General features: G+C 40.2%; 1 protein-coding gene across 9 annotated transcripts in view; it reads left to right on the plus strand.

The window, feature by feature from the left end:
* Positions 1–27,672, plus strand: part of CSGALNACT1 (chondroitin sulfate N-acetylgalactosaminyltransferase 1) — a 360,764-nt gene that overhangs the window by 119,753 nt on the left and 213,339 nt on the right. Inside the window, exon 1 of one of the 9 annotated variants that reach the window (XM_050801857.1) lies at positions 12,459–13,255. The exons of the other annotated variants lie outside the window; for them this stretch is intronic. The gene's annotated coding sequence lies outside the window, so the exon portion shown is untranslated. Of the gene's footprint in view, positions 1–12,458; positions 13,256–27,672 lie in introns of those variants that run through there. 9 annotated transcript variants of the gene reach the window in all.

The following is a 27,672-nucleotide window of genomic DNA, read 5'->3' on the forward strand; positions in this document are numbered from 1 at the left end:
GTTCATGACAAGGGTCTCCCTCGGTCAGGTCACCCAGGCTGGAGTGCAGTGGTGAAATCACAGCTCATTGCACCCTCGACCTCCTGGGCCCAAGCAATCGTGTCACCTCAGCCTCCCGAGTAGCTGCGACTATAGTTGCGCATGTGTCACCATGCCCAGATAATTTTGTTTTGTTTTGTTTGTTTTTGTAGAGATGGCGTTTCACCTTGTTGCCCAGGCTGGTCTCAAACTCCTGAGCTCAAGTGATCCACCGACCTCGATCTCCCAATGTCCTGGGATTACAGGCGTGAGCCACTATTCTCAGCTTCCCCATAGCCTTTTGTCATCACTCATCATGTATTGATGTCTTTTATAGCTTAGGGTCTGTTTCTATGCTATTTGGTTTTATTGATCTGTTTCATATTTACCCGAGAATGATACTCCGCATTATTGTAGCTTTGTGTTTTATGTCTTGAAGTTGTATTCTTCCTCCTTACAATTATTTTCCAGAACTTAGTCATTGTAACCTTTTTTACTTTATATGAGTCAGAGTCATTTTGCAAGATTCATTCTCTTCTGTCTTCCCTGATCTCTACCCTTCTTACAGCAAAAACACACAAAAATAAAAACTAAAGGGAAACACAGATGTCTCTGAGATTTCCCTTGGAGTTGTGTAAAACTAACAAAATGATTCAGACAGAATGGAAGTCTGTTTGCTGCTTATCTAACAACCCATTTTCCTTTCAAACAGAAGCCTCTTAGTTTTCGGTACTCTGCCTAATTGATAATTTCAGCCGGTTAGACACAGACATCAGGGATTTTCCAAATATGTCTTAAGGAAGAGGTGGTTGGACTACAGCAAATGGCACTTAAGCTAGAAATGCAATTGAAAAGGCAATCCTTTATTTGAAAGGATTGTAAAATAAACCAAAGAGGAATATGGGACAGAAACCTCGTAGAGCCCACAAAGTCGAAAATATTTAACTATCTGACCCTTCGCAGAAAACAGTTGCTAAGGACACTGTGCAGCAAAGCCCTGGCCAACAACCAGAAAGCATTTGGGGTTCACACGGTAATTATAAGCCATCTCTTTGCTTTTGGTCACTTTCTGCCTCTTCTGTACATTATCTAGGAAGGTGTTTGTCTTGTAAATGCATTAAAGGCAATCTTACAGGAGGATATGAGTGAATGCCTACATGTTTTGTTTCTATCTTTGTTTTCTCCCTAGTATTTCAATATGTTTCATACATGTAAAAAGGTACTTGAGTGTGTGTTGTGAAACATTGTTAAAAATGTATTTCTTTTTGAAGGATCGTGTCCACTCCTGCGGACATCTTGTCTTAATGGACTTTCCCATGCAGTAGGACTGGTATGGTCGCAGCTGTCCACATAGAAACATTTGAAGAGCTCCAAAATGAGAGTTCTCCCAGGTTCGCTCTGCTGCTCCAAGTCTCAGCAGCAGCCTCTTGTAGGAGATATCTTCTGAACTAGATGAAAGCATCTTGTAAACCTGATGTGATTTGGTTTATTATCCAACTAACTTCCATCCATTATCACTGGAGAAAACCCAGACTTCCCAGGATGGGTAGGGGGTGTGGGCATAGAGGGATTAGGTGAGGCTGACATTGTGGTACCCGGAAAAAGCTCGAAGATTCGAAGGTCTTGTTGGGAGAAGTGAAGCGGGGAGAGAGGGTTGGTGGGAAAAAAAAAAAAAAGACAGGTCACCATTACTGGTAATACAGGTAGATTCCACATCCCTGGGAGACTTGAGAACTCCGTGGAAGGAGAGACTTACGAGAAATGGACTGGAAAATGATCTTGCTTCGTGTTTAAGCAGCCTAAGTCTCTACAGGATAAGTGTGAACTCTAATGGGTTTCTCTATGGTTTCATTCTTGTGTTTTGGAAAATGATTGTTCAGACACTGAATCCAGCCTTCTGGATAATCTGAAAGAAAAAAAAAAAAAAAAAAACCAAAACTTAAGTCTTAAGCTCATAATTTTACTTTCTGAAATGCAGAAGGTGTTTGCTAAAGATTTCATAATCTTTTTTCAAGTGTAGAATTGTTCAAGAATAGTGTAAGGGCCTGCAGAGTTTGGTTATTAGAATTTATAGCAGGCGAGTCGGGCAAAGACCAAATTTCATGGAAAAACTTCTGAAGCAAAGTTGTTAGAAATTCAGATTACATTCAAGTGTGCCAGATCAACTACTGAGAAATGCTGTATAGTGCTTCCCTTTTGAAAGAATCTGCTTAGAATTAATGTTGTTATTTTTTGATACAGTGGGGGACTGATTTTGAGTTTGAGTCCAAGTATATACATTTTCCAGATGTAATCATTTTACCTAAGTAAATGAAAATATGGCTATGTTCGGGACTCAAAGTTATATTGAGAATGTGTTTAGCAGCAGTTTGATGTTCAGTCAAGAATATTCTAGCAGCTGAATTCCAAGGAGTCTGTGGAGAATTTCAGGAATCAAGGAGAAAACAATGAGATTCGAGAGGTGGGAGACTTATATGTGTGGGATCATGTGCTTTAAATTTGTTGCACAGCCATTTTCCACACATATGTGAAATATATGTAAATGTACATATGTATAAATGCATTTCATAAACTGAGCAAAATATACAAATATTACACTGATGTGTGGCTGGCAAGTGGAAGAGGTTACGATGCGAGATGTTAATGAGCTGTTTGCTCGCTAAAGTATCATTGAGGGAAATAAAATACCTTGCGTATCTTTGTTATTTCCGCCCAGGTGCATTGAACATTTAAAACTCTCATCAGCAGCTGGGATGGTTTACTGAGCTTGGTTGAATGGGCCTGGTGGTGAGCCTGTAGTCCCAGCTACTCGGGAGCCTGAGGTGGGAGAATCAGCTGAGCCCAGGGAGGTCCAGGCTGCAGTGGACAGTGATTGTACCACTGCATTCCAGCCTAAGAGACAGAAACTGTCTCATTAAACAAACAAACAAACAAACAAAACTGTTCTTAAAAGTGAGTGTTCCAAAGAGCACTTTAGATAATGCAAATGGATATATCGTTATACATTCTGGAAACTCCTTAATATTTTGCCGTTTGTTTATGATGACATGGAGCGGGTCAAAGCAGTTGCACGTTGTGGATGGCCTGATTAAGGAAAGCAGCCCTCTTCCCCTGGAGGTGGAAGAAGAGGAAGAAGCTTTGTCAAACGTTAAGTTACCTGCCCTAGCTTCCTGACTCCCAAGACATGGTATGATGCGTAGTTTTCAATATTCGTTACCCATTGTGAGTATCTCCTCCCTAGTCCTGCCTTGTAGCCCTCAAGCCTGCCAGAACTAGGAAACTATGTGCTCTGGCCCGGAGTGATGGGGGTACCTTAGTTTCATGACAGTCTTGCTTCCACATTGCTTCACATGTGATACGGTAGATTTTAGCAACTTTTTGGCTTCTTCCTGGCAGTGGTTAATGGTGCAGTGAAAAGATTAGAAAATAAAAACCGTTCTGTGGAAAATTGGGAGCAAAATTCTCATTAATGCAAAAACAACAATAGCTAGCATATTTTCCCCAGACCCCGTGATATAGACATATTTGTCTCTCATTGTTTAAATACAGCCCTTCTTAACCAAGGACAAGCATGCTATGCCATTCTCCTCCTCTCCCATTTGGATACAAAGCCTGTTATTGTTGATTGTACTGTGATTGGGTCATTTGAAAATGAGATTTCATTTAAGTAGAACCTTTTCATTACAGGATAACAGGCCTCTTTAATTTTGTACTTTTAGAGGGGCTAGGAAAACGTTTGTATTTACTCTCAATTTTCCCCTTTAGATCCCAAAGAGGCAGAAAGGATTCATTAGAGAAGAGGTGATCATGACATACCTCTTTATTGGTGAGCCATAAAGAACCGGAAAAAGAACACAGAAAGCAGGCATTTATAGTAGTAAAATCCTTTTGCAAATTATGTATGTGGTGGTTTTAACTGACTTTGGAAGTTGTAACTTTGATGTGCAAAGTAAGTCTTGGTGTATGCTTTTATATCAGAATGTGGCCTGTAAGAACAATGATCATCTATTGAATTTACAAAATACCTTCCCACAGGCCTGGTTCAGCTCTTTCGTGGTGGATAGCAAGTGAATTGACACTCTGTCTCTAGCCTTAGGGAAGTTACCACCCAGTGACTATAGAACAGTAGAACAGGATTCTATTCATGTTCTCAGTTCACTTACAAAATTACTTCTTGCAAAGATCTCTTAGAACTATTTAAATTCCAGTTGGGTCGGTCTTTTGTGCATTTCGATTTTATTCAATTATAATACATTTCAAATATTTCTTTGCCCCTTTTGGTTAGCTTTTTCACTTGTTCCCTTTCTGATTCATCCAGTTCCTTTTACCTTATCCTAGTGTAATATTTTAATGCTGCCGAGAACCAGAAATAACTAGAACAATTGACTGGGAGTAATCTTACAGGGCAGGAAAAAGAAGGTGAGGTCCAAGGTTAGGTTGAACCCAAAGACAAGTGGGTCCTGATGGGTGTGTTGGCCACTTGGGGCAGTGCTTTTCTTCCCTTCTGGGTGGCCTTGTCTGTTGCCCATTTTCTGCTCTACGTTTTGGAGCAGCAGACACAGTTGAGGCAGGTACAGCCTCTCAAGCCCAACCTTTCTCAGGAACTGACATTTGAGCTGAGACCTGAAGGGTGAGGTGGATGTGGCTGTGCTAAGGGGGCAGGGAAGGGAGTTTCCATACAAAGTAGGGCCTGGGAAGCTAGAAATGAGTCTCCCAGCTTATTTTAGACAGTTGTTGGTCTCAAGAGACTAACAGTTGAGGTTGGTTGTCAAGGTTTTTCTATGCTTTCATCGAAACTTCCTCATATCAGTTGACAAAAGCCAGTGAGCGGCTCAGCGGACCCACTGCTACTTCCTTCGGTTTACCCAGCTGTTTCAACCTGAGATCTGTTCCAGCTGACCATAAAGGGACCTGTTTAACTCATCCTGCAGCTAACCTCAACTGATAGCTGCACTGGGCACTCGCTTCTTGTATGTTTGTTTAAAAAAAAAAACAAAAACTGATCAGGCTAATTTCGAGAACATTCTGATACAAGGAGTATAACTCTCGGGTTGTAATTTTCCTTGTCGGTTACAAATGATCCTCAGAAGTCCGTCCTGCAACAGCAGTAACAAACTGATTCCTAGTTATTTGCCATCACCTTTTTAAAACTTAGGCTCAGTTTTACAATTAGATCAGCCCTGAAGGGAAACTCCTTATTAGATGTGCTGCATTAGACTTAATTTGCATGGAATAATATTAACAGTATCTGGAGGCTTATTTTCCCTTGTATGCATGTGACCACATAACTGTTCTGCTAACATTAAGTTTTAAGTGCTTTTATTTTAAATATCAGCCTTCGGGGGGAATAATCAAGACCTAACAGAAGGGAAAATTAAGCTTATGACATTATCATACAAAAAAGAGAACATTATCATAAACCAGAAAGAAAAACAGTAAAATAAAAATCGTACCAAGTGCATATGGTAAATAAAAAAGAATGATTGCTGTGATTACTAAAATAACCGACTCCAAATTGAGAAAATAAAAGCTTTTGGTGGAAAAGAAGGAGGGGTTGGTTTTCTACCAGCTAGAAAAGAGAAAGTCTCTTAGAGCAATTTCCTTGCGATTTTATTTTTATTTATTTATTTATTTTTAAGGTGGAGTCTCTGCACCCAGGCTGGAGTGCAATAGTGCGATCTCTCGCTCACTGTAACCTCTGGCTCCTGGGTTCAAGAGATTCTCCTGCCTCAGCATCCTGAGTAGTAAAGTGAGGAATTACAGGTGCACATCACCATGCCTGGTTAATTGTTGTATTTTTTTTTTTTTTTGGTAGAGACAGGGTTTCTCTATGTTGGCCAGGCTGATCTCAAACTTCTGACCTCAGGTGATGTGCCTTCCTTGGCCTCCCAAAGTGCTGGGATTACAGGCTTGAGCCACCATGCCTGGCCTCCTTAAGAAATTTTAATGAAAATGGATGATGTAGCATGTCATTGCTTTCTTCAGTGTGAAACAGTTGTCTCAAGGATTTTGATTAACCTGTGAAAGCATCCACATTCAAATGGTATTACATAAGGTGAAAAACTTTACAAAACTCGGGAGAAGGAAGACTCTAAAGTTATTCCTATTGATTGAATAGGGAATTCTAGAAGGGTGTTACCAAGTTTTCACTCAGTTTGGGGATGGCACTATTGACTGTGACACCAGGGTACCTTTGCTGGTGTGAACATTGATTTTGGAAAGACAGGTCTTGTTCAAGTGTACGAAAAGTAATTATGTCTTTGTGGGACTTGTCAATACTTTTCAGAGACAGAGCAGCGTAGAATATAAAAAACTCTCCATTCTCTATGCAGTGACTCCAATTCTATAAAGTGGTTCTGATTATAGAGGTACTATATTCTCTTGGATTTTGATATCTCTTACACAGTCGTTTGCTCTTAAACACAAAGGATATGTTCCAAGACCCTCCGTGGATGCCTGAAGCCACAGATAGTCCCAAACCCTATAAATATTATAGTTTTTTAAACATACACATATCTACGATAAAGTTTATCTGGCACAGTAAGAGATGACCAACAACAACCAATAATAAAAGAGAATAGTTATAACAATGTACTGTAATAAAAGTTATGTGAAAGTGATCTCTCTCTCTTTACCTCTCAAAATATCTTATCGTGTTATACTTGCCTGTTTACTGACCATGGTTAACCTCAGGTAACTGAAACTGCAGAAAGTGAACCACTGATAAGGGAGACTACTGCATATAGTTAGCGTGAATAATACCATCAAATCTGAGGAATGGTGTGCGAAGCCTTTTAAAAATTAATGAAAAGGCCAGGTGTGGTGGCTCATGCCTATAGTCTCAGCACTTGGGAAGGCCAAGGTGGGTGGATTATCTGAGGTCAGGAGTTCGAGACCAACCTGGCTAACATGGTGAAACCTCTACTAAAAAAAAAAAAAAAAAAAAAAGCCGGCATGGTGATGCACGCCTGTAATCCCAGCTACTCAGGAGGCTGAGGCAGGAGAATTGCTTGAACCCAGGAGGCAGAGGTTGCAGTGAGTAGAAATCATGCCACTGCACTCCAGCCTGGGCGACAGAGCAAGACTCCTTCTCAAAAAAATGAAAAGTTGAAGAGGGAAGAGGAAAGACTTCCTAAATGCCCATTTTAGATGCCTCACAACTGTGTTCCTCTGCCCATCCCTCCTTTATGAAGCGACCTTAATATGCTGAGAAAGTGGAGCTGATCTTGAGATGCCTGGAATGGTGAGGGGAGGAGTAATAGGTATCTGGTGAGACTACAGACAAGGGGGAGGCAGCAAGGAAGTTGGACACAGAAGCAGCTGAGGTTCCCCCCAAGCCCCTGATGCTAACAGACAGATGGTACATGTATGCAGCAGTTTAGATCTGCCATTTAGGGCAACAGGCCTGGATCAAAGTGTTGAGGAAAAATACCAGCAGGCAGGTAGGACTTGGCATTTAAAGTGAGGGCAACAGACATCAGGAGATGCTGTAGGCACATCGAGGAAGTTGGACAGAAAAGCAGCTCAAACACATTCCTGCCCTTGGCCTTGCACGGGCTTACCAAGGGGTTCAGACAGGTGCCCAGAGGCTTATTCTACCAGTGTGGGCTCAGGAGAAGACGGGCAGCTCTCTTCTCCCTTCCTCTTTTCCTGGTCCTCTCTGCCCTGACAGCTAGGCCCAGGGCAGTGCAGTGAAGCAGGAAGTAAACAGATCTTTATTATTGAAAGCACAGGACCATAGCAACTTAACACAATCATTTAGAAATTTGCTGTACTTAAAATACATAACATTAACTGAAAACACATAGCATGACCTGTCTTTCTGAAATGGATGGGACAGAATCCTGACTCAGATAGTGTCTGATTACCTCTACTGCTTTTAAAGAGTTTTCATCATGACATTACATTGTGTTCTCACTTAAATATGACAGCTGTCTTAGCTTGGGCTTCTATCACAAAATACCACAGGCTGAGTGGTTATGCAAGAGAATTTTCTCATCGTTCTAGAGGCTGGGAAGTCCAAGATGAAGGTGTGGGCCACCTCGGTTCCTGGTGAGGGCTCCCTTACTGGCTTGTAGACGACTGCCTTCTCTCTGTGTCTCCATATGGCTGAAAGAGAAAGCAAGCTCTCTTGTATCATCTTTTTAAAAAAATGTAGAGACAGATTGCACTCTGTCGCCCAGGCTGGAATGCAGTGGTGCAGTCGTGGCTCACTGCAGCCTAGACCTCCTGGGCTGAAGTGATCCACCCATGTCAACCTCCTAAGTAGCTGGGACTACCGGTGTGCATCACCATATCAAGTTCATTTTTTATGTGTTGGAGAGAGAGGATCTCATTGTGTTTCCCAGGCTGCTCTGAAACTCTTGGGCTCAAGTGATCCTCCTGCCTCCTCCTCTCTCTGCTGGGATTACAGGCATGAACCACCACGCCTGGCCTCTTGTATTTCTTCTTGTATTAGGATAAGGGTGTTAATCCTATCATGAACATCCCACCCCATGACCTCATCTAAACCTAGTCACCTCCCACAGGCCCCATTTTCAAACACCAACACACTGAGGGGTTAGGGCTTCAACATAGGAATTTGGGGAGGAAATAATTGAGTCCATAGCAACAGCTTTTGAGCCAAAGACATTTTATGTATATGAAAGCAATATGTTTTTGATATGAACACATATGACATAGAGTATCCCAGGTTTATCTTAATTTTTAGGTAAAATTATAAATGTACTAGCTTATTTTATGTTGATGAAAAATTAAACCAAACAAACTCCCACGTCTCAGGAGGGGCTTTATGGAGTTTCCATAGGCCTTTAGGCAGCATCCCTGGAGGCTGTGTTCCTGTTAAGGGAAAGTAGGAAGGCACCGACCCTCGGTTTCGAAAGAAGTCTGATCCCTGGGGAGGAGGTTACTGCAGCAAGGTTGGGCCCCCGTCCCAGAAGAGCTTTGCATGCCACCAGTTTTGCATGCCACCAGTTGTCCAGAAAGAAGGGTTTGAACCCCTGTTTGACTCAGGAACCAAGGCATGTGTATCAGTTTCCCAGGGTTGCTATAACAAATCACTACAAGCTGGATGATTGAAAACAACTGAAATTTACCATCTCACAGTCCTGGAGGTTAGAAGTCTGAAGTCTAAAATCTGAAATCTGAAACCTGAAAGTCTGGAACGCATTGGCAGGGCAGTTCTCCTTGCGAAGCCCACAGGGGGACATTCTCCATTGCCTCCTCCGAGCTTCTGACAGTGGGATTCCTTGCTTTGCAGCTGCATCTCTACAGTCTCCCTTGACTGTCACTTTTTCACATTGTCTTAAAAGGACAATAGCCATATAGGATTAAGGACCTGCCCTATCTCAGCATAACCTTGTCTTAAGTCATTACATCTACAATGACCGTATTTCCAAATAAGATCTGAAGTTTTGGGGCTGAGACTTTAACATATCTTTGGGGCCTCCAGCATTCAGCCCATGATAGTAAGCTAGAAAGCTTTAAGTCTGTAGAGTGGGTGAGAGTAGTCTGTTTATCCAGCAGTACGGTAAGAAAGGGAAGGAATGGATCACAAAAATCAAGTGGCTCATACTGTATTAGATACTTGCAACTCTCCAGCCTTGGAGACTCAATGGTGAAATTAAAGATACATTGATGACCTGGGGAAGACACCTCAATTCAGCAGGAATAATCAAATACCTCCTGTGCCAGAGGTCCCTCACTAGAAATGTTTAAAAAGTTACATCATTTATTTTTACCAGTCCCCAAACTCCCTTTTAAAAAGCTCTCAGCTGGGCACGGTGGCTCACGCTTGCGATCTCAGCATTTTGGAAGTCTGAGGTGGGCAGATCCCTTGAGCCCAGCCTGAGCAATATGGGGAAACCTTGTCTCTACTTACAAAAAAAAAAAAAATTAGCTGGGTGTGGTGATGCAAGCCTGTAGTCCCAGCTACTTGAAAGGCTAAGGCAGGAGGATCGATGAGCCCAGGAGGTTGAGGCTATAGTGAGCTGTGACCGTGCCACTGCACTCCAACCTCAATGACAGTGTGATTGTCTCAAAATAAATAAAAATAAAAGACTCAGCAGAATGTACTCACTCTGCTTACGTTGAAAGGAAATTACGTTAATGGGGAGTTTTTTTAGCACTGCTGAAGTGTGGGTATTTCAGTGTTTTACTTGAAGTTTCTTATGCTCGATGTTGCCATATGAAATACAGAGATGGCTGGAATGATCGCTGTAGATAGCCGCGGGTTAAGAACAGAAGTAATTAAACTTACCCTCCAAAATGCAGCGATTAAAAGCCAAGGAAAGGTATTCCAAATGTTATGCTTGTTTCTGGCAAATACTTTTTTGATGCTTCCCTTAAATGCTTTGCCATTTGGTTTGGAAAAGTTATCAGGCATCTTTGCCACCTAATTATGGACTATTTCCAAGGCTTTTGAGGAGGTGCCATAAATGGCAGATAGATAGTTGAGGAGAAAGCGCTTGTTTTTATATGGTTTGATCTTGCTCATTAAGGATTGGAATGTAAAATGGGCCATTTAACAATCTAAGATCCTTGCCAATAATTTTCCAAGGTACATGTGTTATGTGATTTTGATTACGTTAAGTTGCCACATCATAAAGTCATACCTATGGAAAGTTCACATTTGCAAAAAATGTGAAGTTGGGTGATTTCTCTTTCTTCAAGAATTTTCTTTTTTTTGCACTTTGTTTTCTGAACCTTTGTAGAGTTAATGAGCATCAAAACTATTATGTAGACAATAAGGTGTAAAATGTGGCTTTGAAATATAGTAAGAAAATATCTTTCACTATTTGAAAATTCAGGCCATAGCAGGTGTAATAACCTGCAGCAGAAAGCTTCTTCCTATGTTTCTGTTGTCCCAGTTTCCATAAAAAATGTGAGAGAACATCTGGATAAGCTATAGAAGAAGGAAATGCCAGGCCCCTCCCTCCTGCCCTGGCCCACACCTTTTAGTGTCTTAGAAACAGCACACAGTAATTTAGGACTGCACACTTGTTTGAGAAGCTTTGCAAAACAAAGTCAAATCCAGAAATGCGAAAGAAAATGCCTTTATGAGACTACTAGTCAACAGAATACAATTTTTATTTTAGACTTCAGGTGTCCTCATGCTATACGAAAAAAGTTCACTTTAGCATATTAGTGAAGGGATACATTTTGACTTGGCTTTTTCAATTGCAAAGTAGTTGGGGTAGTAAGTAATACCAGCCTTCCCTTCAGCAATAGGAATTAGTAGTTTTAAAGAATTTTGTTCCCACTGGATCCTTCCAGTTTGATTGGATGAAGTTTCTGAAAATGACAATTACAGACTGAATTCTAGCTTGCTTTTTATTTTAGTTGAACGCTGTACTTCAGAAAAGATACATTTGGGTTAAAATGTGAGCTACACCTATTTTTTTTTTTTTTTTTTTTTTTTTTTTTTGAGACGGAGTCTTGCTCTGTCTCCCAGGCTGGAGTGCAGTGGCCGGATCTCAGCTCACTGCAAGCTCTGCCTCCCGGGTTCACGCCATTCTCGGGCCTCAGCCTCCCAAGTAGCTGGGACTACAGGCGCCGGCCACCTCGCCCGGCTAGTTTTTTGTATTTCTTAGTAGAGACGGGGTTTCACCATGTTAGCCAGGATGATCTCTATCTCCTGACCTCGTGATCCGCCCGTCTCGGCCTCCCAAAGTGCTGGGATTACAGGCTTGAGCCACCGCGCCCGGCCGAGCTACACCTATTAGACACATGCAAGAGACACGCCTTTCATTGCTGGTGGGAGCGCAAAATGGTGTAGCCACTTGGGAAGAGCGTTTGGCAGTTTTTTTTTTTTTTTTCCAAAGCTAAACATAGTCTTAGCATATAAGCGAGCAATCAAGATCATTGGTATTTCAACATAAGTTGAAAACTTAGGTTCACGCAAAAATCTCATGAAATGTTTATAGCAACGTTATTCACAATTGCCAAAATTTGGAAGTAAGCAGAATATCCTTCAGTAGATGCATGGATAGACCCACAGTGGTGTGGTCATACACTGTCTGTTACTCAGTGATGAAATGTGCTAAAAGTAGATACATCTCATTATACATTTGTCAAAACCCAGCGAGCTCCAATGAAAACAATGGACTTTAGTTAATAACATATCAATATTGGCTCGTCACTTGTAACAAATCTACCAAATGATGCAAGATGGAAATAATAGGGGGAAGCTGCTTGTGGGGAGGCGGGTGTGTGGGAAATTTCTATACTTTCTGATCACTTTTTCTATAACCTTAAAACTCCTCTTAAAAAAAGTATATTTTTAAAAAAGCCATTAACTTGTGAGAAGACCTGGAGGAAACTTGAATGCATATTGTAAGTGAAAGAGGCCAGTCTGAAAAAGCTACTATACAATTCCAACTATATGACATTCTGGAAAAGATAATGCTATAGAGATAGCAAAATGATCAGTGGTTTTGGGGGTTTTGGTGGGGAGGGATAAAATAGTTGAACAGAGGATGTTTAGATCAGTAAAACTATGCTGTCTCATACCGCAGTTGTGGGTACATGTCATTATACATTTGGCAGAACCCACAGAATTGTATACCACAAAGAGTGAATCCTAATGTAAAGTTAATAATAACGTGTCCATATTGGTTCATCAGTTGTAACAAATGTACCACACCAATGCATGATGTTAATAATGGGGGAAACTCATGGGGGTGGTTGGGAATATACGTAGTTTTTCCCTCATTTCTGCTGTAAATCCAAAACTGCTCTAAAAATGAAACATTATTAATTTTTTAAATCAGCAAGAAATTATATGAAACTCAGATTTCAGTCTTTACAAATAAAATTTTACTAGAACACACACACACATCTGCATAGTCATAGCCTTCATTGGGCCCATGTTGGCCTGGATGGGTAGAGACCTTCCCAGTGGGGCGTTGCTCTTCCATAGCATCCATGGGGCTGCACTCATCCTATGTTGAAATCTTCAGGAGGTCGGACTCCCCTGCTCCCTGAGTCTCTTGTTTACTTATACACAGCTTTGATTCTATGCCTGGCTTACTGGGCATCCCAGAATTTCTCATCTGTAAAACGAGACTCAAGTGCTTACTCTTTCTCTGTCATTTTTTCTAATTCAATTTCCATACCCCCAGGGATGCTTTTGAGAGAATGATACATTAGAAGCATAGGTTTCCTTACTGGACAAAACAGAGTTCCCGAAAGAACGGCTTGATTGACATGAGTGAATTTGGAGCTGATGTCAAATCAGGTTAGTAGCATTTTGAGGCATAGATACTTTTACAGCTGGAAAACAACCATAATTGATTATTTGATGCAGTTTTATGCCAGTAGGGTTGGGGTGGGGGACTGGTCTCAAAGTCCACAAATCTCCAAGTTTAACAATGTATATAACATAGTGGAAATAATCTGAGTTGTAAAGGCAGTAATGCCTCGGTTTGCATTTCACATCTCCACCACCAGGCAGCTAAGTGGCTTTGGGCAGCAGATTAGCTTCTCTGAAGCTCAGTTTCCATATCTATGAAATGGGAACAGCCATACGTACTTCACAGTTACCTAGGAGGATTGAAACAGACAACACATATCAAATGTCTTACATGGGTCCCGGCATAGCACCAGGTACAGCTTCTGAACAGGTTTCATTTTGAGTACAGTGAACTGCCAGTTTTGTTCTTCTGTTCTTGAATGTCTCAGAAGAAACTCTAATCTGTCCTAGTTTTTTCCTCACTCAGATGACCAGGAAAATGTGTTTTAATGTTAAACTAAACGTTTTTTTGATGTAAGTCTTTCATTTGTCCTGTATCCTCTGGGCATGCTCTTAAAAGTCTTTATAGAAGGTGGCAATTAAATGATTCTCTTGATTTCCCATAGATTACATAACTCCAATTACTCTGGCCTATTAGAATAAGAGCTGTTTAATATTCCTTTGAGAATGTGCCTTCCGTCTCTCCAGTTTCTCCTTGGTCCTTTAGAAATAAGTGGATCAAAATGGAGTACAGTCTTTCCTATGGGACTGACTGACACAGAGGGTACCAGAAAGATCACTTCCCAGGCCTTTGCATGTTGTGTTCAGTTTACTTTGTCTTTCTGTGTTGTTTTCTCTTCCTCCCCTCATATTGTTGACTCCTGTCCTGACCTTCTCTTTGTCCTGCTTTTTTTTTTTCTTCAAAAGTATTGCTTATTGGGGTTGGGTACAGTGGTCATGCATGTAATCCCAGCACTTTGGGAGACTGAAGCAAACAAATTGCTTGAGCCAGGAGTTCAGGACTAGCCTAGGCAGCATGGTGAGACCCATCTCTAAAAAAAAGAAAAAAAGAAAAAAAAGCGCTTATTGGTTAAGCCTGAAAGCTCTGGAATTGGATGACTTGGGTTTGAATCCTACCTCTATTACTTAGCAACTGTGTCCTTGCTGAATTCACTTAAATTTTCTGAAACTTAGTTTCCTCATCTGTAAAATGCAATGAACACTTTTGATAGGGTTTGGCTCTGTGTCCCCACCCAAATCTCATCTCGAATTGTAATCCCCATGTATCAAGGGAAGGACCTGGTGGGAGGTCATTGGATCCTGGGGGCAGTTTCCCTCATGCTACTCTCATAATAGTGAGGGAGTTCTCATGAGATCCGATGGTCTTAAAAGTAGCAGTTTCCGCTACACATTCTCTCTCCTGCCACCGTGTAAGATGTGCCTTACTTCCCCTTGGCCTAACACTGTGATTATAAGTTTCCTGAGGCCTCCCCAGCTGTGTTGAACTGTGAGTCAGTTAACCTTTTTGCTTTGTAAATCACCCAGTCTTAGGTAATCTCTTCACAGCATTGTGAGAACGGACTAATACAACAGTATCTACTACAAAGATGTGAGGATTTAATGTATTGATGTATATAAAGTTCTCAGAGCAATGTCAGCACACAGTGCTCAACAAATGCTAGCTGCTGCTTACGTTATTTTGAAATCATTTTAGACTCACAAGAAGTTGAAAAAAATCGTACAGAGAGTTTCCAGGTTCTTTCTCCCAGCTTTCTCCAATGATAACATCTTTCATAGTTGTAGTACTTTATCAAAACCAAGCCATTGATATTGGTATAACACTATTAACTGAACTACTGACTTTATTGAGATTTCACTAGTTTTTTTCATCATGCTTTTTTAAAAAATTTTATTTTAAAGATACGAGATCTTGCTCTGTCACCCAGGTGCTGCAGTGCAGTGGTGTAATCATAGGTCACTGCAGCCTCAATCTCCTAGGCTCAAGTTTTCCTCCCACCTTAGCCTCCAAAGTAGCTGGGACTATTGGTGCATGCCACCATACCTGGCAAATTTTTTAATTATGATTTTACAAACAGGTCTTACTTTGTTGCCCAGGCTGGCCTTGAACTCCTGGCCTGAAGTGATCCTTCTGCTTCAGTCTAAATTCTGAGATTACAGGTGTGAATCACCATGCCTGGCCTAATGCTTGCTTTCTTGTGTTTGTGTGTGTGTATAGTTATATGAAATTTTACTACCTGTCTAGATGTGTGTAACTGCCACCAGAGTAGGGATATGAAATGGTTGCATTTCCACAAACTAACTTCCTTGTGCAATCTTTTTTATAGTTACACTCTCTTTTCATCCCTAACCCCACTCCCCTTCCAGCAGCCATTGACCCATGCTCCATCACTTTTTGAGAATGTCACATAGGTGGAATCTTAGCTTTTGAGACTGATCTTTTTCACTCTCTATAATCTTGAGATGCATCCAACTCGTTTGTGTAGTAGTGGTTGCTTTTTGTTGCCAATTAGTATATATGCCATTGCATGGATGGATCGTAGTTTGTTTACTGTTTGAAAGACATTTGGGTTGGTGTCAGTTTGTTGGCTATTACAAATAAAGCTGCTATGAAAATTCATGTACATTTTATGTGAGAATGTTTTCATTTCTTGAGGAGAAATACCCAAGAGTATGACTGCTGAGTCATATGCTAGATGTTTAACTTTTTAAAAAACTGTCAAATTGTTTCCAATAGGGGTTGTACATTTCACATTCCCACCAGCAATGTATGAGGGACCCAGTTCCTCTACATGCTTGCCAGAATTAGTATTATCACTATTTTTTATTCTTGCCATCCTAAGAGGTGTGTAGTGGTATCTCATTGTGGTTTTAATTTGTATTTTCCTCTGGCTAAGGATGTACTTATTCACCATCCATATTCTCTTTGGTGAAGGTCTGTCTGTTCAAGTCTTTGGCCCATTAAAAAACTTAGATTGTTTACTATTTAGTTTAGCAAGTTCTTTGTCAGACATGTATTTTGCAGACATGTTCTCACTTTCTGTTGATTATCTTTTCATCCTATTCCCAAGATATTTTGTGGAAAACAAGTACATAATGAATTGAAATTTTTATGTTACTGATCATGCTTTCAGTTTTGTGCCTAAGATTTCTTTGCTTAACCCTAAGTTACAAGGATTTTCTCCATTTTTCCTAAAGGTTTTATATTTTTACATTTACCATTTTACATTGAGGTCTAGGATCCATTTTCATGTAATTTTTGTTGAAGGTGTGGTTTAGACTGTAAATGTTTCCCCCCCACCCTTTGGGCCTTTGGATAGCCAGTTGTTCCAACACCATTTCTTGAAAATGGAGGAAGTCTCCTTCCTCCATTCAGTTGCTTTTTAAATCTTTGTTAAAAATAAATGCGCTGGGCATTCTTACATAGAGCTATTTCTGGGTTCTGTAATCTGTTCCATTAATCTATGGATCTATTTCTCTGCCAATACCACACTGTGTTGATTACTATAGTTACATAGTAAGTCTTAAAATTGGGTATTGTGATTCCTCTGACTTGATTCTTCTTTTTCAAATTTGTTTTAACTTTTTAGTTCTGTTGACTTTCCATATACATTTTAGAAGAAGCCTGTGTATATCTACAAAAAATCTTGCTAGAATTATCTGTTACTTTAAATGTTAATACTTTCTTCATCCTGTATTTGTTTTATTGTCTCAGTTTAAAGCTCTTTAAATCTTTACAAATAACTTTCAAAAAGGCTTTAGGGATGAGTTAGCCTGATTGCAACATTCTACTATGGAGAAAATGTAGACTTTTTTGGGGACAGATTGAGTGAAGTTAGGTGACTTGCCCAAGGTTACCCAGGCAACTAACTGGCTTAGGATGAATTCCCCAGCCTCAAACTTCTTGTTCTGTAGGATTTTCCAGTTGCCCTACAGCCTCCCCTCTTAAGCCTACTTAATCTTATTTCTTTTTCGTACATTTCTAGTTTGTTTAAAGAGATTGTTTTAGAACTTCACTGTTGTGTTCCAGAGAAAGCATGATCTACAATAGTATAGAGTCACCTTGGAAACTTGTTAAAACTATAGATTCCTATACTCTACCCCTGGATATTCTAATTCAGTAAGCATGATGTGAGGCTCAGGCACCTCAAATTACTGTGATGCAAGTGAGCTGTGCACCACCTTTTGAGAAACCTGGGATGATAAAATAGATTCCTATACTCTACCCCTGGATATTCTAATTCAGTAAGCATGATGTGAGGCTCAGGCACCTCAAATTACTGTGATGCAAGTGAGCTGTGCACCACCTTTTGAGAAACCTGGGATGATAAAATAGAAACACAGGACTTGGAGTCAGATAGACCTGGAGTCAACTCCCGACTTTTTAATTTACTTGTATAATATCTTATGCTTCAGTTTCTTCATGTATAAACTGAGGAGAGTGACATTTGTTTTGTGTTTTCTTACTGTTTCAACACAGCATGTATGAAGTTTGGAGCATTAAACTTGGTACCCCAAATCAGTGAATGCTACTTCCTTTCTTTTCTTCCTCCTTAATAGACTGCAGTTTGATGTCTGTTGGAGGAAGAGACAGTGTGACGTGTGTCACAGACCACCCCACTTCTCTCCTGGTCCCTGGGAAAACTATACTTTACTGTCCCTCTGCCTCTAGGTAGGGTGATGTCACTCTTTCCAGTCAATGGAAGGTGAGTGGAACTGACTCAAGTCCCTTCCTGGCTGAGACGGTTCAGTCATTGATTAGACTTACCTTTTGCTTCTCTGCATCTGCTAGCTGGGTGATACCAGGATGACAGTGAAGCAAGAAGATGGTGAAACTGGCCAGGTGAGGTGGCTCATGCCTGTAATCCCAGCACTTTGGGAGGCCAAGGAGGGCGGGTCACGACGTCAGGAGATCGAGACCATCCTGGCCAATATGGTGAAACCCCATTTCTACTAAAAATACAAAAATTAGCCAGGCGTGGTGGTGTGTGCCTATAATGCCAGCTACTTGGGAGGTTGAGGCAGGAGAATCGCTTGAACCTGGGAGGCAGAGGTTGCAGTGAGCTGACATCTCACCACTGCACTCTAGCCTGAGCAACAGAGCAAGACTCTGTCTCACAAAAAAAATAAAAAAATAAAAAAGATGGTAAAAGTACAAGACGGAAGTAGCCTGATCCTCTGAGTCACCATTCGGGGGAGACGCCAAACTCCGTGAACACATTAGAGTGATTCAGAAGAGAACTAAAACTTTGTTGTTTTAAACCACCGAGATTTGGGGGCATGTGTGCTATACTTAGGGTTAATTACTCCAATTAATATACTGTTGGCTATTTTTAAACACTTAAAATTATCTTTCGAATATTATCTTTGTTCTATGTTCTAAATGCTTTATGATTTATACTAGCTACAGGAAGTACATTAAGACATATAAGCAGTACGGTAGGAGACAAAAGCATGATGAGATCTTCATTGGTAGAGAATACACAATTTTTTAAATCCAGAATATTTTTGTGGGTTTTATGTATATAATCTCAAACATCAGAGACAGGTCTCTTAACCAGGTGAAAGTCAAGATAATAATCCCTTGACAATAAGGGCTATCAGGAACCAGAGGTAGTAGTTGGTAGATAATCTCAGAGGGACTACACTGTTGAAGACGTGGTCCAAATAGTCTAGAGACGAGGGTGGGCATTCTTACACTGGGAGAATGGTGCTGGACATAGAAGAAAAGACCAAGGGTTTAGCACGTGACTTACTATGCCATTGCTCATTGTAAAACAGAAGATTCTCGTTCCATGGAGTAGCTGCCCAGGGACCAGATCTAAAATATGTAGCCTTTTGCCTCCAGTGATCTTCTAGACCTATAAGATGAGGCTCCTTCAAAGGCACAGGCCTAAGTACATGATCCACTAATACAAGAGAGAAATCATCTTAGGTCATCAGATCATTAAGAGGGACCCTTATTTCACCACTTTCTATGAATAGATAAAAAGCCCATTCTGGCTTAGAGATTTCCCCTCTGAAAGGATTTATATTTTTATTATCAATAGGTCCTAAGTCGTTTTTGATTCATGAATTATTTAAAAGTTTATTGGTTAATATCCAAACACTTGGGGATTTTCCAGTCATCTTTCTGTTATTGATTTCTGGCTCAATTTTCCTGAGGTCTGTGAACCCACTCTGTATAATTTCAATTCTTGGAGATTTGCTGAATGCTGCTTTCTGGCCCAGCATGTAGTTAATTGTTGTAAACATTCTGTTTACTCTTGAAAGTAATTCACATGCTACAGTTGGTGGATATAGCATTGAAGAGTGTTAATAGTATTGTTCATTTTTTTAAAATGTGACAGGATATTTTGATGCTATTTATGAGATTGACTTATCAAATTCAGGTTATAGACAGGTTAAAAGTAAAAGGATAGAAACATTTTTGTTCAAAATGTTCATATCTTCACAGATTGTTTTTCCTATTTACTCTGAGCCCCAGAGAAAGGTATATTAAAATATCTGTGATTAAGGATTATTAATTATTATTTTTCCCTTTCATTCACTTTTTTCTTTATATATCTCAAGGACATGTTATTATATGCATATAGATTTGAATTGCTATATCAATCTGATGACAATGGTTCTTACCTTAAATTCTAGTTTGATTAAGCTTTCCCAGTTTTTGTTTAGTTAGTGTTTGCATATCTTTTTTATCCCCTTACTGTCAAACATTATATATCCTTATGTTGAAGGTATGCCTCTTTTTTATTTATTTCACTTTAAGTTCTGGGATACATGTGTAGAGTGTTCAGGTTTGTTACATAGGTATACATGTGCCATGGTGGTTTGCTGCACCTATCAACCCGTCATCTAAGCAGCATACTTTAATTTTATCTTCTGTGTCAATCTTTGTCTTGTAATTGGGGTATCTATTGGCCTTTAATAGAATTACAGATTTAGCTTTCAATCTGCCATCTTACTGTTTAATATCTATTTTTCTCACCCATTTCTTGTTTATTTTTTTCTCCTTTCTTATTTTCAGTTAAGTATTAGTTTTTGATTCACCCCCCTTTATTAGCTTGCCAATTACACATTATTTTACATTCTTTTAGTGGTTACCTTAGAGGGTATGTATTTATCTTTGACTTATTAAAGGCTAATATAAACTAGTACTTTTACCACTTCGTGGACAATGCAAGGGCCTTAAAATACTTTAACTCCATTTATACCCCTTTCAAATTTATATGCTAGTATCCTGAATAACTTCTAGGTAACAGTAAAAAGTAATAATATGAATGGGAAGTGATGAATCTTGAATATTTAATCCTTGTTTTGAAATATAATTTAGTTATAAGTTCATACGATTTCTTTTAAACAATGGTTACATTTAACAACTGGCTTGTAAATTTCCTGAAAATTTAATAGTTGTCTCTCATGAACCAATAAGATCTGGGTCAAGTGCACTACTGAGTGAAGTCATTACATAGAATTGTAGCCAAGTTTAATAAAGATAGTTCTTGGAATTACATCTCAGCATTCAAACATGGGTATATTTAGGATCCCTAAACAATAAAACAACCACCGTGTTCAGTCAAGTCCAACAAATAGGGACAAATTTTAATGCCTTCTGGAGGAAGACATTGAGAAGTTTAGTAAATGTGAAACAATGAAGTGCATTATACCTGCATTACAAAAATATTACATAACCGTGTTCCACTGTGCATTTCTTCCAAATTCTGTGTTAACCAGTGGTCATGTTGTAGCTTGAAATTGGCCACAATGGACTATTTACTTCATGGAAGTATTGACTACATATCAGGACTTGAGTTATTGTTTGTTGTGTAGACTTAAGAAAATGATGAAGAAAATTGAAGATTAAACTTAATAGTATCTGTTGTCTGTAGCATTACATCGTGAATAGCACAAAAAATTGTGAAAAATATTCTCATATTCAGAAACAATTATCTGACTCAGCAAAGGAATCACTCTTGCATTGATGAGTGAATGATGTGTTGTTTTACTCTTCTATTTTTATATTTTAGAGACAGCGTCTTGTTCTGTTGCCCAGGCTGGAGTGCTGTGGTGTGATCATGGCTCACTGCGGCCTCAACCTCATGGTCTTAAGAGATCCTCCTGCGTCACCTTCCTGAGTAGCTGGGACTGCAGGTGCTTGCCACCACACCTGGCTAATGTAAAAAAATATTTTTTGTAGAGACTGGGTCTTGCCATGTTGCCCAGGCTGGTCTTGAACTCCTGGCCTCAATCCTCCTGCCTTGGCCTCCCAAGGTGCTTGGATTACACATATGAGTCACTGTGCCTGGCCATTATTCCTAGTAATATATTATTAGAAGAAAATATCAACAAGTATTCATGTTGGAAGTACACTTGTTCATTATATGCAACCATAGGTTTTCTGTAGGTATAATAATTTTATAAAAATTAACAAATCAATTGGTTATATGGAATTTAGGATATGTGACACATTCCTAGCTCAGTAAAATTTATAATAAACTTGTGTATAAAATTGAAGATATGCAGGGGTTTTTTTCCCCCCTTGTTGAGCTGGTGGTTAAACATTTGCCAGCACACCCCTGACCTCACTCCTTCAAAACTGCACGTAAAAACTTTCATCATTGTATTGACTGACTTTCTTAAGAATCGTAGGATGAAAATTAAACAGACGTCACTCACTTAAATACAGTAATTACTTCTTTATTAGTTCTAGTATTCATTTCTTTATTACGGTTTTCCTGATAAAGAACTCAGACTAGTTGTTCATTTTTCATTTTTGTAAAAATGACCAAGGCCCCTAACTTTTCACAACATTTTTACAGTGTTAAGTTTCTGTTTATTCAGAATGCAAAATAGATGATACTCTTCCTTTTGCCTAAAAGACTTTTCTGTTACCGTAACATCAGCTTTTAAGCTTTTGCTTCCCACTGTTCTTCTGGCAGACTTGGGGTGTGAGAGTATCTCACAGCCCCCACTTGAGGGATCCATGTTCCGTCTGATGCTCCTGGTTGGACCTGAGAAGGAGCATCTGATGATAACTTTCAGTCAATGGCTACCTACCAGAGTGTTAACATTCTTTCTCACCCACTACCCATAACTAGCGATATCTTAAAAATAAAAGCTAATATGTTAAAATTTAAAGGGTTGGCCATGGTGGCTCATGCCTGTGATCCCAGCGCTTTGGGAGGCCAAGGTGGGAGGATTGCTGGAGGCCAGGAGTTGAAGAGCCACCTGGGCAACATAATGAGACTCCCATCTCAACAAAATAAAAATAATAAAGAAATGAGCCTGGTCTGGTGGTGGATGCTGTAGTCCCAGCTCCTCAGGTGGCTGAGGTGGGAGGATTGCTTGAGCCTGGGAGGTCGCAGCTGCAGTGAGCTATGATCACGCCACGGCACTCCAGCCAGCCTGAGCAACAGAGCAAGACCCTTTCTCAAAAAAAAAAAAAAAAAAAAAGGATTTATTCTTTTCCAAACCTTGGAAATCTTCTACTGAATGGTAACAGTGGTTTAATGAGTTATGGGCCAGACTCTGTATTTTGTGCTTTTTTGTTTATTTTTAATTTTTGAGACAGAGTCTTGCTCTGTTGCCCAGGCTGGAGTACAGTGGTGCAATCTTGGCTCACTGCAACCTCTGCCTCTCGGGTTCAAGCAATTCTCCTGCCTCAGCCTCCTGAGTAGCTGGGATTACAGGCACATACCACAACTCCTGGCTAATTTTTGTATTTTTAGTAGAGACGGGGTTTCCCCACATTGGCCAGGCTGGTCTCAAACTCCTGACCTCAAGTGATCCGTCTGCCCTGGCCTGCCAAAGGGTTGGGATTATAGGCGTGAGCCACTGCACCCAGCCTACTTTCTTATAGAAGCTTCCTGGTTAACCTCTTCAGGTAGGTCCCATTATTCTCCTCCTGATAGAAATTAAAGAACTAGAATTCAAAAGGATTATTTGTCCAAGGTCTCAAGTGACCCGGCTGGGATTTGAGCCCGAGTTCTTCTGGCACTATAATCACTGCCTTATACTGCCTCTTGTCAACAAGTCTGATGTTACTCTCTCATCTCTCAAGTAACCTCATTGGCCTCTGCCTCCCTTGTTATCAATATTTATTTAGTATTTAGAATTCAAAATCTGAGGACAGGGCCATTTTGTTACTGTGACACGAATGTGTTCAATGGTTCAGAAATGTATTTTGAAAAAGAAGAAAGTGAAATTTTGGGAACACTCCTCCCTCTTCCTCACCCTGTGTGAGAACAGTCACTGAGCCCTGATTTCATGCCTAGAATGTCTCCTGAACGTGCTTCTAGTCTGGCGCCAGTCCTTCTCAGTTGGGTAACTGCTGGAACCTTCTGCTTGTTTCCACACCTCCAGGCTTCACCTCTCCAGCCCAGCCACGTCATGGATTCAGGATGAGCGTTTAAAACTATGTCACAGATAAGGTCCTTGTGACTGCATTGTGCTTAGGACATAACTCCATCCCTTAACAGAGGTTCCCAGCCTTCTCTATAGACTCACTCCCTTCCATATTCGCATAGGCATCTGAAATTCCAGCCATTATGAGCTCCTCGCAGGTCCCAAACTCTGCCGTGCTTTCTCATGTCTGTCCTTCTTTCCAAGGCCGCCCCGCTCTGGCCCCGTCTAGAATGCTCTTTTCCTATCTCCCATTTCTTATCTCACCTGCACTCCTACTTGCCTTTCCTGGCTCATATTTGAGTCTAAGTAGTCTAATCTGATCAGATGCTCTTTCCCTTTGCTCCTCTGTAGCACCCTACTCTCGTCTTCCCATAGCTCAGAGTCTTCTGATTTATGGCAGGGGAAATAATCTGTGAGTTCTCTAGGAGGGCAGGGTTTGTAGCCCCATCACAGAGCCTGACAGTTCTGAGGTACACAGTACGTTTATGCTGGAGGAATGGGGCATGAGAGATTTGTCTGTTCGGTCACCTGCCGTCCATCCCATTAAAATTTTCTCTTTTGGCAATAAAGAATTCAGTGTGGAAGAAAATGAACGATGGTGATAATTACATTATGTAAATCCTGCAAGAAGGAGAAATTTAGAAGGCACTTAGAGATGCAGCTGTGCCTGGAAAACGTGCTAGCCTAGGGCTTGGGAGAATCATGTCCCCCCTCTGAACTGTGGTTTCTAGGACAATGAGAAGCTGGGTGCCATGACTGCTAGGGTTTTCTTTTCTTTTCTTTTTTTTTTTTTTTGAGATGGAGTCTTGCTCTGTCACCTAGGCTAGAGTGCAGTGGCATCATCTTGGCTCACTACAACCTCCCCTCACAGGTTAAAGCAATTCTCCTGCCTCAGTCTTCTGAGTAGCTGAGATTATAGGTGACCACCACTGAGCCTGGCTAATTTTTATATTTTTGGTAGAATTGTGGCTTCACCATGTTGGCTAGGCTGGTCTCGAACTCCTGACTTCAAGTGATTCACCCGCCTCAGCCTCCCAAAGTTGTGGGATTACAGGTATGAGCCACTGCGCCCCACCAATTACTAAGGTTTTCTTAGGTCTATGCATGCCAACCCTGCAGTCACAGTACGTAGTCCTCTGTGTCATAATTTTTAGGATATGTATTTTGCAGAGACATATCTTCCTGAGCAACCTGGAATCTGATTATTTCTTCGCAATAATGAGTACAAATCTCATTTTAAGCACACAGACATAGCTGGTTGCACTAATATTGCCTGTATTCACAGTGCTTTGTGGGGCTGAGGCAGAAGGATCATTTGAGGCCAGCCTGGGTAATGTAGTGAGACCCCATCTCTAAAAAAAAAAAAAAAAATCAGCTGGAAGTGGTGGCAAGGGCCTGTAATCCTACCTGTTTGAGGGCTGAAGTGGGAGGATTGCTCCAGGAGTTTGAGGCTGCTGTGAACTATGATCACACCACTGCTCTCTAGCCTGGGCGACGGAGAGAGAATCTGTCTTTAAAAAATAAAAAAGCATATAGGAATATAATGACTTTTATTAAGTTCCTCTTTTAAAAGCCTATCTATTCTTCCTTCAGGGTATTAAATAAATGACATGTTAACATAAATCAGCACATTTTTATTTTAAGATATCCTAACATGTCAAAATATATAAATCAAAATGAATGCAAAGTAATTCAATGAAGATACTTTGGGAAGCTACTCCCATGAGTCTGCCTTCGCTTAAAATATTTTTGGAACTTCTTGTTCAGAATTATCCTAGAGCACTTGGCACATTCTTTTTTCTAACATTGGCAAATCTATATCTCTGTAGGACAGATTTTCGAACAAAATGGGCAATTGAACTGTATTTTTGTGTTTATTAATTTACTCTGCTTATGTGTGGAGAGCATAGAGTAAAGACAAAATGAACACAGTCTACACTCTGGTTAAACATTGTGTTAGGGTGTTCTTGCGTTGCTATTAAGGAATACCTGAGACTAGGTATTTCTTTTTAAACACAAGAGGTTTAATTCAGGAGTCCTCAACCACTGGGCCACAGACCCATACTCATCCATGGCCTGCTAGGAACCCGGCCCTATAGGAGGAGAATGGCAGGCGAGTGAGCGAAACTTCATTTGTATTTACGGCCACTCCCCATCTCTTGCATCATGCTTAAGTTCCGCCTCCTGTCAGATCAGTAGTGACATTAGATTCTCATAGGAGTGTGAACCCTATTGTGAACTGTACACGTCAAGGATCTAGGTTGTGAGCTCCTTATGAGAATGTAATGCCTGATGATATGTCAGTGTCTCTCATCAACCCCAGATGGGACTGTCTAGTTACAGGAAAAAAAGTTCAGGGCTCCCACTGATTCAACCTTACGGTGAGTTGTATAATTATTTTCTTATATAGTACAATGTAATAATAATAGAAATAAAGTGCATAATAAGTGTAATGAGTTTGAATCATCCCCAAATCATCTCCCCCAAATCATCTCCCCCAAACCTGCCCCATCCCCGTGGAAAAATTGTCTTCCACAAAACCAGTCCCTGGTGCCAAAAAGTTTGGGGACCACTGGCTTAATTGGCTCACAGTTCTGCTGATTGTACGTGGGTGACACTGGCCTCTTCTTAGCACTTGGGAGGCCTCAGGGAGCTTTTACTTTCGGTGCAAGTTGAGGCAGGAGCAGATACATCACATGGTGAGAGCAGAAACGAGAGAGAGAGAGACGGGGGAGGTACCACATACTTTTAAACAACCAGATCTTGCAAGGACAGCACCATGGAGTTGGTCCTAAATCATTCATAAGAAATCTGCCCCCATGATCCAGTCACCTTCCAGTAGGCCCCACCTCCAACATTGGAGATTACATTTCATCATGAAATTTGGGGGCACAAATGTCCAAACTATATCAAATATTAGCCAGTCCTTGAATGAAAACAAAAATCATGGAGTTTTGGAGCCTGAAGGTGACAGGAGGGTCAGGATTCTGCAATTTTTTTTTCTATGACCCCTCATCAGTGCCTGGCGATGGTATTTGTCTGAGTCTGAATGTCTGGATGCCTGAATTTGAGGAAGCTGTGTCTTCTAATGCCATGTTTTCTTTTATCTTGGACTTGAGGCTTTCTCTTTTTTAAAAAATAGGAACAAATAGCATAAAGAAATAACTAAAGATCTTCCCTAATTTAACCAGGGCATTTCTTTTTCTAGTTTTAAAAATATCATATGAATATTTAAGATACATTGAGATCCTACTATATATATATCTTGTGCCTTTCCTCTTTTGCCTAGTATTGTATGATAACATTGCCACGTCATTAAATGCATTTTGAAACTTTTTTTAATGGGTGCATTTCATTCAATCATGTATATCCACAGTGTCTTGGTCATTTTCCTATTGTCTTCTTCAGAGTTGATGATATGGATATGCCTATTTGGCTGTGCCATCTATGTTAAAAGTATTATAATTAAAATACCTGTTTGAGAAGTTAAAACTTCTTCATAAAAATGAAATTTTTATGAATGAGGTTGACGTTTTTCACATGTTCTTTGTCCTGTTAAATGGTCTTTTGATTCATATTCTGGATTGTTTGATATAAATGTTGTCATTCATCTTTTCTTCTCATTTACGCTTTTTGGATCCATTTTGCTCTTCTTGTTTTTGCTTTGTGAGTCAGTTGACTTTGGGTCTGTCTTGTAAACAGCATATAATTGGATGTTGAGAATCTCTGTCTTTGTTAGGGATGTGTAACCTATTCGTGTTCATCACATTTCACAGGTCTAATCTGTTTTCAATTTTTCTACTTCAAATGTTTCTTGAAATTCTCAATTGCTTTAGTTATATGGATTTTTTTTTTTCTTATGATTTGGAAGACACACATCCGGTATCTATTCTGTTTGTGCTAATTTTGTAGTTTTTAAAAATGAAAATGGTTGGTTTGACTCAAAGTAGCTCTGAAGTTAATCTCAAAGAGAGGGTTCAAAAGAAGTCATGAGCAAT

This window comes from Macaca thibetana, chromosome 8, assembly GCF_024542745.1.
Source record: "Macaca thibetana thibetana isolate TM-01 chromosome 8, ASM2454274v1, whole genome shotgun sequence".
In the NCBI taxonomy this organism is placed as follows: domain Eukaryota; kingdom Metazoa; phylum Chordata; class Mammalia; order Primates; family Cercopithecidae; genus Macaca; species Macaca thibetana.